Source organism: Mus caroli, unplaced genomic scaffold (assembly GCF_978045245.1).
Source record: "Mus caroli unplaced genomic scaffold, Mus_caroli_1 scaffold_5, whole genome shotgun sequence".
NCBI classification, from domain to species: domain Eukaryota; kingdom Metazoa; phylum Chordata; class Mammalia; order Rodentia; family Muridae; genus Mus; species Mus caroli.
Window position 1 is genome coordinate 137895535 of NW_028227260.1, and position 11665 is coordinate 137907199.

Here is an 11665-nt window from a genome sequence, read left to right on the forward strand (position 1 = left end):
ATTTTTATTCAGTATTCACTAGCATTGACAATCAGAATACATGAGATTATGGCACTTGTAAACAGCAAAGAAAAGGAATACATATTAAAGAGACACCCTACTGAATTGGGGGATATTCTTTGCCAACTATAAGCTATGTATAATTAATATGGAAGCCAAATAAAGAAACACAAAGGTTAAGGGTTGCAAAAATGTTTTCCAAGCAAAAGAACCCAAGAGGCAAGCATAGCAGTCATTCTAATATCTAATAGAATAGACTTTCGACCAAATTTAACAAAAGGAGGCAGAGAAGCACACTTCATACTCAGAAAAGTAAAAATCTACAAAGATGAGATTGCAATTCTGAACATCTATGTCCCAATCACAGAATCATCCACTTTTGTACAAAGAAACACTTCTAAGGTAAATCACATCAGTACTCAAATATTAGCAAATTGAAATACCCAACTCTTACAAATCGACTGGACACCCAGAAACAAACCAAACAGAAAAATAATGAAACTAACAGACCTAACAGACATCTATATGATATTTCACTAAAACAACAAACACAAAGGAATATTCATTTATCTCAGCACCTCATGTGTTATTCTCCAAAGTTGACCAGCATACAGTTGTTCATAAGACCAGCATAAGTTGTTCATACAGTTGTCAGTAAGACTCAACAGATACAAGAAAATTGAAATAATTCATCGTAACTTATCAGACCACCATGGATTAGAGCTTGACCTCAACACAGCAGAAACACTAGGAAGCAAAAATATTCATTGAAATTGAACATCTCTCTGGGCCATGGAAGAAATTTAGAAAGGAATTAATTACATTCAGAAATTCAACAAAACTGAAGGCATATCATTCCATCTTTAATGGGAAAGCTAAGAAGAAAGTTTATAGCACCAAGTGCATGAATGAAGAAATTAGAAATTTCTAATATCAGCATTTAAAAAATACACCTGAAAGAACTAGAAAAAAGAAGCAAGATTGCCAAAAATTGGTAGATAGCAAGAAGTAATTAAAATTGGGGCAGGAATCAATCAGTTAGCAACACACACAAAAAAATAATACAGGGAAACAATGAACCAAAGTAACTGTTTTTTAAGAAAATCAACATAATAAGCAAACTGTTAGCCAACTTAAGGGAAGCCAGAGAGACAATATTCCTCACCTACCCCCCAAAAAAAAACCCAAAAATTCAGATATGGAGAAGGAGACATAATAACAGACACAGGAATTTCAAAGAGTCTGGAGATCTTACTTCAAAAGCCTGTATTCCACAAAATTGAAAAATCTTAATGAAATAAATGATTTTCTAGAAAGACAACACTTACCAAAGTTGAATCAACATCAGGTGGACTATGTAAACAACTCTGTAATTCCTTTAGAAATAGAAGCACTGAGACAACCGGGCACCTTTCCGGCCAGAGGATAGGTGTCTGCCCGGCCCAGGAGGCCTTTGCAGGAGGACCTGGGGGAGCCATCTTGGTTCCCGGATCTCTCCGAGACTAGTCTGTGCAGGTGAGAGTGTGGACTACAGAAGCTAACAGCTTCTGTGACAGGTCAAAGCAACAAAGCTTCTGGGACAGGCCCTGTTTTGGGCCAACATCTTCGGCCAGGAGGGAGGTCCAAACGCAAGTTATCTGTGCACCTTCCCTGTAAGAGGAGAGCTTGCCTGAAGAGAATACTCTGACCACTGAAACTCAGAGGAGAGAGATAGTCTCACAGGTCTGCTGATAGAGGCTAGCAGAATCACGAGAGGAACAATCTCTAACCAGAGACAACAACAACAACTATCTCCAGAGATTACCAGATGGCGAAAGGTAAACGTAAGAATATTATGAACAGAAACCAAGACCACTCACCATCATCAGAACGCAGCACTCCCACCTCAACAAGTCCAGGGCACCTCAACACACCCAAAAAGCTAGACCCGGATTTAAAAGCATATCTCATGATGATGGTAGAGGACACCAAGAAGGACTTTAATAACTTACTTAAATAAATACAGAAGAATACTGCTAAAAAGTTATAAGTCCTTAAAGAAAAACACAAAAACACAGCCAAACAGATAGAAGTCCTTAAAGAAAAACAGGAAAGCACAACCAAACAGGTGATGGAAATGAACAAAATCATACTAGACCTAAAAAGGGAAGTAGACACAATAAAGAAAACCCAAAGTGAGGAAACGTTGAAAATAGAAACCCTAGGAAACAAATCTGGAACCATAGATGCGAACATCAGCAACAGAATACAAGAGATGGAAGACAGAATCTCAGGTGTAGAAGAGTCCATAGAGAACATCGGCACAACAATCAAGGACAATGGAAAATGCAAAAAGATCCTAACTCAAAACATCCAAGAAATACAGGACACAATGAGAAGACCAAACCTACGGATAATAGGAGTGGATGAGAATGAAGATTTTCAACTCAAAGGACCAGCAAACATCTTCAACAAAATTATAGAAGAAAACTTCCCAAATCTAAAGAAAGAGATGCCCATGAACATACAAGAAGCCTAAAGAACTCCAAATAGACTGGACCAGAAAAGAAATACCTCCCGACACATAATAATCAGAACAACAAATGCTCTAAATAAAGATAGAATACTAAAAGCAGTAAGAGAAAAAGGCCAAGTAACATATAAAGGCAAGCCTATCAGAATTACACCAGATTTTTCACCAGAGACTATGAAAGCCAGGAGATCCTGGACAGATGTTATACAGACACTAAAAGAACACAAATTCCAGCTCAGGCTACTATACCCAGCCAAACTCTCAATTAACATAGATGGAGAATCCAAAGTATTCCACGACAAAACCAAATTCACACATTATCTCTCCACGAATCCAGCCCTTCAAAGGATAATAACAGAAAAAAAACAATACAAGGACGGGAACCAAGCCCTAGAAAAAACAAGAAGGTAATCCCTCAACAAACCTAAAAGAAGACAGCCACAAGAACAGAATGCCAACTTTAACAACAAAAATAACAGGAAGCAACAATTACTTTTCCTTAATATCTCTTAATATCAATGGACTCAACTCCCCAATAAAAAGACATAGACTGACAAACTGGCTACACAAACAAGACCCAACATTTTGCTGCTTACAGGAAACTCATGTCAGAGAAAAAGATAGACACTACCTCAGAATGAAAGGCTGGAAAACAATTTTCCAAGCAAATGGTAGGAAGAAACAAGCTGGAGTAGCCATTCTAATATCTGATAAGATTGACTTCCAACCCAAAGACATCAAAAAAGACAGGGAGGGGCACTTCATACTCATCAAAGGTAAAATCCTCCAAGAGAAACTATCAATTCTGAATATCTATGCTCCAAATACAAAGGCAGCCACATTCTTTAAAGAAACTTTAGTAAATCTCAAACCACACATTGCACATCAAACAATAATAGTGGGAGACTTCAACACACCACTTTCACCAATGGACAGATCATGGAAACAGAAACTAAACAGGGACACAGTGAAACTAATAGAAGTTATGAATCACATGGATCTGGCAGATAACTACAGAACATTCTATCCTAAAACAAAAGGATATACCTTCTTCTCAGCACCTCATGGTACCTTCTCCAAAATTGACCACATAATTGGTCACAAAACAGGCTTCAACAGATACAAAAATATTGAAATTGTCCCATGCATCCTATCAGATCACCATGGACTAAGGCTGATCTTCAATAACAAAATAAATAATAGAAAGCCAACATTCACGTGGAAACTGAACAACACTCTTCTCAATGATACCTTGGTCAAGGAAGGAATAAAGAAAGAAATTAAGGACTTTAAGAGTTCAATGAAAATGAAGCCACAACATACCCAAACTTATGGGACGCAATGAAAGCATTTCTAAGAGGAAAACTCATAGCTCTGAGTGCCTCCAAAAAGAAACTAGAGAGAGCACACATTAGCAGCTTGACAACACACCTAAAAGCACTAGAATAAAAGGAAGCAAATTCACCCAAGAGGAGTAGACGGCAGGAAATAATCAAACTCAGGGGCGAAATCAACCAAGTGGAAACAAGAAGAACTATTCAAAGAATCAACCAATCAAGGAGCTGGTTCTTTGAGAAAATCAACAAGATAGATAAACCCTTAGCCAGACTCACTAGAGGGCACAGGGAAAGCATTCTAATTAACAAAATCAGAAATGAAAAAGGAGACATAACAACAGATCCTGAAGACATCCAAAACACCATCAGATCCTTCTACCAAAGGCTATACTCAACAAAACTGGAGAACCTGGATGAAATGGAGAAGTTCCTAGACAGATACCAGGTACCAAAGTTGAATCAAGATCAGGTTAATGAGCTAAGCAGCCCTATATCCCCCAAAGAAATAGAAGCAGTCATTAATAGTTTCCCAACCAAAAAAAGCCCAGGACCAGATGGGTTTAGTGCAGAGTTCTATCAGACCTTCAAAGAAGATCTAATCCCAGTTCTTCACAAACTATTCCACAAAATAGAAACAGAAGGTACTCTACCCAACTCATTCTATGAAGCCACATTTACTCTGATACGAAAATCACAAAAAGACCCAACAAAGATAGAAAACTTCAGACCAATATCCCTTATGAATATTGATGCAAAAATCCTCAATAAAGTTCTTGCTAACTGAATCCAAGAACACATCAAAACAATCATCCATCCTGACCAATAGGTTTCATCCCAGGGATGCAGGGATGGTTCAATATACGGAAAGACATCAATGTAATCCAGTATATAAACAAACTCAAAGACAAAAACCACATGATCATCTCGTTAGATGTGGAAAAAGCATTTGACAAGATCCAACACCCTTTCATGATAAAATTCTTGGAAAGATCAGGAATTCAAGGCCCATACGTAAACATGATAAAAGCAATCTACAGCAAACCAGTAGCCAACATCAAAGTAAATGGTAAGAAGCTTGAAGCAATCCCTCTAAAATCAGGGACTAGACAAGGCTGTCCACTTTCTCCATACCTATTCAACATTGTACTTGAAGTCCTAGCCAGAGCAATTCGACAACAAAAGGAGACCAAATGATACAAATTGGAAAAGATGAAGTCAAAATATCACTTTTTGCAGATGATATGATAGCATATATAAGTCACCCTAAAAATTCCACCAGAGAACTCCTAAACCTGATAAACAGCTTTGGTGAAGTAGCTGGATATAAAATTAACTCAAACAAATCAATGGCCTTTCTCTACACAAAGAATAAACAGGCTGAGAAAGAAATTAGGGAAACAACACCCTTCTCAATACTCAGAAATAATATAAAATATCTTGGCGTGACTCTAACTAAGGAAGTGAAAGATCTGTATAATAAAAACTTCAAGTCTCTGAAGAAAGAAATTCTAGAAGATCTCAGAAGATGGAAAGATCTCCCATGCTCATGGATTGGCAGGATCAACATTGTAAAAATGGCTATCTTGCCAAAAGCAATCTATAGATTCAATGCAATCCCCATCAAAATTCCAACTCAATTCTTCAAGGAATTAGAAAGTGCAATCTGCAAATTCATCTGGAATAACAAAAAACCTAGGATAGCAAAAACTCTTCTCAAGGATAAAAGAACCTCTGGTGGAATCACTATGCCGGACCTAAAGCTTTACTACAGAGCAATTGTGATAAAAACTGCGTGGTACTGGTATAGTGACAGACAAATAGACCAATGGAATAGAATTGAAGACCCAGAAATGAACCCACACACCTATGGTCACTTGATCTTCGACAAGGGAGCTAAAACCATCCAGTGGAAGAAAGACAGCATTTTGAACAAATGGTGCTGTCACAACTGGCAGTTATCATGTAGAAGAATGTGAATAGATCCATTCCTATCTCCTTGTACTAAGGACAAATCTAAATGGATTAAGGAACTCCACATAAAACCAGAGACACTGAAACCTATAGCGGAGAAAATGGGGAAAAGCCTTGAAGATATGGGCACAGGGGAAAAATTCTTGAATAGAACAGCAATGGCTTGTGCTGTAAGATCGAGAATTAACAAGTGGGACCTCATGAAACTGCAAAGCTTCTGCAAGGCAAAAGACACCATCAATAAGACAAAAAAACCACCAACAGATTGGGAAAGGATCTTTACCTATCCTAAATCAGATAAGGGACTAATATCCAATATATATAAAGAACTCAAGAAGGTGGACCCCAGTAAATCAAATAACCCCATGAAAAAATGGGGCTCAGAACTGAACAAAGAATTCTCACCTTAGGAATACGGAATGGCAGAGAAGCACCTGAAAAAATGTTCAACATCCTTAATCATCAGGGAAATCCAAATCAAAACAACCCTGAGATTCCACCTCACACCAGTCAGAATGGCTAAGATCAAAAATCCAGGTGACAGCAGATGCTGGCGAGGATGTGGAGAAAGAGGAACACTCCTCCATTGTTGGTGGGATTGCAAGCTTGTACAACCACTCTGGAAATCAGTCTGGCGGTTCCTCAGAAAATTGGACATAGTACTACCAGAGGATCCAGCAATACCTCTCCTGGGCATATATCCAGAAGATGTCCCAACCGGTAAGAAGGACACATGCTCCACTATGTTCATAGCAGCCTTATTTATAATAGCCAGAAGCTGGAAAGAACCCAGATGTCCCTCAACAGAGGAATGGATACAGAAATTATGGTACATTTTCACAATGGAGTACTACTCAGCTATTAAAAAGAATGAATTCATGAAATTTTTAGGCAAATGGATGGACCTGGAGGGCATCATCCTGAGTGAGGTAACACAATCACAAAGGAACTCACACAATATGTACTCACTGATACGTGGATATTAGCCCAGAAACTTAGGATACCCAAGATATAAGATACAATTTGCTAAACGCATGAAATTCAAGAAGAATGAAGACCAAAGTGTGGACACTTTGCCCCTTCTTAGAAATGGGAACAAAGCACCCATGGAAGGAGTTACAGAGACAAAGTTTGGAGCTGTGACGAAAGGATGGACCCTCTAGTGATTGCCATATGCAGGTATCCATCCCATAATCAGCTTCCAAACTTTAACACCATTGCATACACTAGCAAGATTTTGCTGAAAGGACCCAGATATAGCTTTCTCTTGTGAGACTATGCCGGGGCCTAGCAAACACAGAAGTGGATGATCACAGTCAGCTATTGGATGGATAACACCGCTCACAATGGAGGAGCTAGAGACAGTACCCAAGGAGCTAAAGGGATCTGCAATCCTATAGGTGGAGCAAAAATATGAACTAACCAGTACCCCCCCACCCCCGCAGCTCATGTCTCTAGCTGCATATACCCCATCTGGGACAGAAAAGAAACCACTCACAGGCGGTGGGGGCCAAAAGGGTGGGAGGAGACAGAAAGGGAAAGTTGGGATCATGATAAGGTATTGAGGAGGGAACAGGGCTATTGCCCTGAGAGCCAAAAGAAAGAATGGAAACATACAACCTTGGGAGGTAGAAGGTGGGGGACCCTGCAGAATGTACAATAGACAATGGAGTTGAGAGACTCTCAGGTCTCAAAGGGAGGAACCTTGCATGAAATGTTCTACAGTGGTGAGAGGGAACTTGTAGAGCCCACCTCCAGTGGCGGGGACGGGAAATCAAGTGGTGAGATGCAGTTGCCATCCCACAGTCAAATGCTATGACCCAGAATTGCTCCTGTCTGAAGGAACTGCAGTGTCAAAAATGGAGAAGAGCTTGAGAGAAAGGAATTGCAGTGACAGGCCCAAATTCGGATCAAGCTCACAAGGAGGCCATTAACCCTGATACTGTCTATTGATGTTGTGGTGTGCTTGCCAACAGAAGCCTAGCATGGCAATCATCTGAGAGACTTAACACACAGCTGAAATAGTCAGATGCAGATACTAGCACCCGACCAAAGGAAAGAAGATGGGGACCCATATGGTTGAATTAGGAAAAAGCTGGAAGAAACTGAGGATAAGGGCAACGCTGTAGGAAGAACAGCAGTCTCAACTCACAAGGATCCCAGAGATCTCTCAGACACTGAGTCACCAACCAGGAAGCATACATCAGCTGACAGGAGGTTCGAAACACATACATTAAATGACTCTCTGATCTGTCCTCAATGACAGAAGATGCACCTAATCTTGAGAGACCTGAGGAAACAGGGATTAAGGAGATCTGATGGGGTCGGGGTAGGAGTGTGGACATCCTCTTGTAGATGGGGTGACGGGGAGGAAGGAGGTAAGGGATAGAAAGAAGTTTGGGCACAGACAAGGATAGGGATGTAATGTGGAGTGTAAAAACAGATTAAAGAATAAAAGACAAAGAACTTTAGACCAATTTCTATTATGAACATTGATGTAAAAATACTCAATAAAAGACTCATGAACTGAATCTAGGAACACATCAAAAACTTCATCCACAATAATTTTGGTAGATTAGAAAGGTGATAGCTACAAGCAAAGGTGGATGGATGAGCAGACAGGCAATTCAAAGGACAAATGTTGCTAGACCAAGCTGCCTGTCCTTCCTCCTATTTTTTGGGACTGGTTGTTACTAGTCTATTTCTGTTTGCCCTTATATATCAGATTGATATTTCCCAAGTGTTGCTCTTCCAGGGCCTGACCCCTAATTCTTATTCTTCCACCTCAGCATACTCCCTTTCTTCTTCAGCTGATCTACTCCACCAGGAGTGGGCTGGGGATGTTCCTAGAAACAGCTTCTTCATAGGAAGACCTAATAACCTCCTACTGTCATCCCTGTTTCAAGGCTTCATTAATTCCCATTCAGCCCCAGGAACCATGAAGACTTAGGAAGTGTCCCAAAATAGCCTTGACAGGTGACCTCTCAAGACCACAAATAGATAACAACCAATTTAGGGAGTAATAAGGAATTCAGATGTCCCCAGTACAGATAGGGGTGCCATAGGGATCCATGTTCCTTCAAAAGAAAGAGGTATCTCCATTTTTTTATTGACTGTCCAAGATAATGGGGAAACATCAAAAAGTCCAGGCCAAAAAACCTCAAAGTAGGACAGAAGACCCAAGAAGAAGACAATTTTCTATGTGTTCCATAACAATCAGAAGCCTAACATGCATTTTATAGTGTGAACGAGACTTTCATTAGAGTAAAACAATAGAGAGACTTCTTTTTGTTGTTGTTGTTGTACAGATGCTTCACTTTTCAATTCAATAGTCTATGCACTATTGCTTAGGCAAAAAATAAAAATAAAAATAAAGATTTATACCAATGAAAACCTTAAATTATATCAATATACAAAATTATGCACCAATGTAGGAAAATAGAAAGTCAAATTTTGTATTAGAATATGAAGATATATACCAATATAAGATTATGACTATAGCTCTCGCCAGGTGTCCTCGTTGGAGTGACATCGTCTTTAAACCCCGCGTGGCAATCCCCGATGCACCGCCATGATGCACAGGGAAGACAGGGCGACCTGGAAGTCCAACTACTTCCTCAAGATCATCCAACTTTTGGATGATACCCAAAATGCTTCATTGTGGGAGCAGACAACGTGGGCTCCAAGCAGATGCAGCAGATCCGCATGTTCCTCTGAGGGAAGGCTGTGGTGCTGATGGGCAAGAACACCATGATGTGCAAGGCCATCAGGGGCCACCTGGAGAACCCAGCTCTGGAGAAACTGCTGCCTCACATGCAGGGGAACGTGGGCTTCGTGTTCGCCAAGGAGGACCTCACTGAGATTCAGGATATGCTGTTGGCTAATAAGGTGCCAACTGCTGCTCGTGCTGGTGCCATCGCCCCGTGTGAGGTCACTGTGCCAGCTCAGAATACTGGTCTGGGGCCGGAGAAGACCTCCTTCTACTAGGCTTTGGGCATCACCACGAAAATCTCCAGAGGCACCATTGAAATTCTGAGTGATATGCAGCTGATAAAGACTAGAGACAAGGTGGGAGCCAGCGAGGCCACACTGCTGAACATCTCCCCCTTCTCCTTCAGTCTGATCATCCAGCAGATGTTTGACAACAGCAGCATTTATAACCCGGAAGTGCTCAACATCACAGAGCAGGCCCTGCACTCTCGCTTCCTGGAGGGTGTCTGCAATGTGGCCAGCGTGTGTCTGCAGATCCGGTACCCGACTGTTGCCTCGGTGCCACACTCCATCATCAATGGGTACAAGCGCGTCCTGGCTTTGTCTGTGGAGACTGAGTACACCTTCCCACTTGCTGAAAAGGTCAAGGCCTTCCTGGCTGATCCATCTGCATTTGCGGCTGCTGCCCCTGCAGCTGATGCAGCCCCTGACAAAGCTGAGGCAAAGGAAGAGTCTGAGGAATCAGATGAGGATATGGGATTCGGTCTCTTCGACTAATCCCTCAAAGCAACCAAGTCAGCCTGTTTAATTTGAGAAAGATGGAAATGAAGGCTTCTCTTAAAAAAAGATTATGGCTATAAAATGATTTCTTTTAGAGTAGATTTAATAATTCACCCCTAATTGTTGAATTTTAAAAATATTACTACATCCTCCTTTTTTCTCTTTAACCATAAACACATGACAAAAATATATAACAAATATCTGAAGTACACTGCTAGGAAAATAGCCAAGCCAATATTTAGAAGAGTAGATAAGGGGTTACCTCCAATAATTGTTAAAGCCAAATAAAATAGCCACAGCCTAAGTATCATTTATTTTTTAGCCAATCAGGGCATGCTTAAATTGTTTGTATTACAGCACTCTGAAAACCATAAAGAGAAAACTGCCAATTTAGGGAGAAATAAGAAAATTCTGAAGTATCCTGGAACAACAGGAACTCAATATGAGACCATGCTCCTTCAAATGAAAGATGAATATCCACCTGCCTTTGATTATTCAAGTAAATGGGGAAATATCAGAAAAATAGGCAAGGGCATATATCCAGATGTTTGTGAGGAGCGGGTGTGGCAGCAGTCCCAAGATGGCACCCTGGACTGCAGCCAAGTCTTATGACTTGCACCTGACTTCCTCATACACCTGAAAATAAGCCACGACTATCGTGAGAACTGCGCAGGTGCACCATGATGCAAGATCGGACCATATGAAAAGTGATGATTCTGGCCAATGGACTGCTGTTACGTGGACTGGGATGATGGGGTGTGGTTGAGCGGTTATATAAGGGATTGCGATTCGGGGCGTAGGGACACACAAAAACTTTTCCTGGAAAGAGATTCATGCATGATGTCAAAAGGTTCCTGAATAAACTGCTTTGAGAAGAACGTAGTATCGTTGTTCCTTTCTGCTGGTTGGAATCGGAGGTGACAGATATTCCAACCGGTAATAAGGACACATGCTCCACTATGTTCATAGCAGCCTTATTTATAATAGCCAGAAGCTGGAAAGAACCCAGATGCCCCTCAACAGAGGAATGGATACAGAAAATGTGGTACATTTACACAATGGAGTACTACTCAGCTATTAAAAAAATGAATTTATGAAATTCCTAGGCAAATCATCCTGAGTGAGGTAACTCAATCTCAAAAGAATTCACATGATATATACTCACTGATAAGTGGATATTAGCCCAGAAACTTAGAATACCCAAGATATAAGATACAATTTGTGAAACACATGAAGCTTGGGAAGAATGAAGAGCAAGGTGTGGATACTTCGCCCCTTCTTGGAATTGGGAACAAGGCACCTATGGAAGGAGCTACAGAGACAGAGTTTGGAGCTGAGACGAAAGGATGGACCA

General features: G+C 40.6%; 1 pseudogene; it reads left to right on the forward strand.

Annotated features, from left to right (window-relative positions):
• The first annotated feature begins 9394 nt into the window (after positions 1-9394).
• Positions 9395-10308, forward strand: LOC110289248 (large ribosomal subunit protein uL10 pseudogene; annotated as a pseudogene).
• Positions 10309-11665: the final 1357 nt, after the last annotated feature.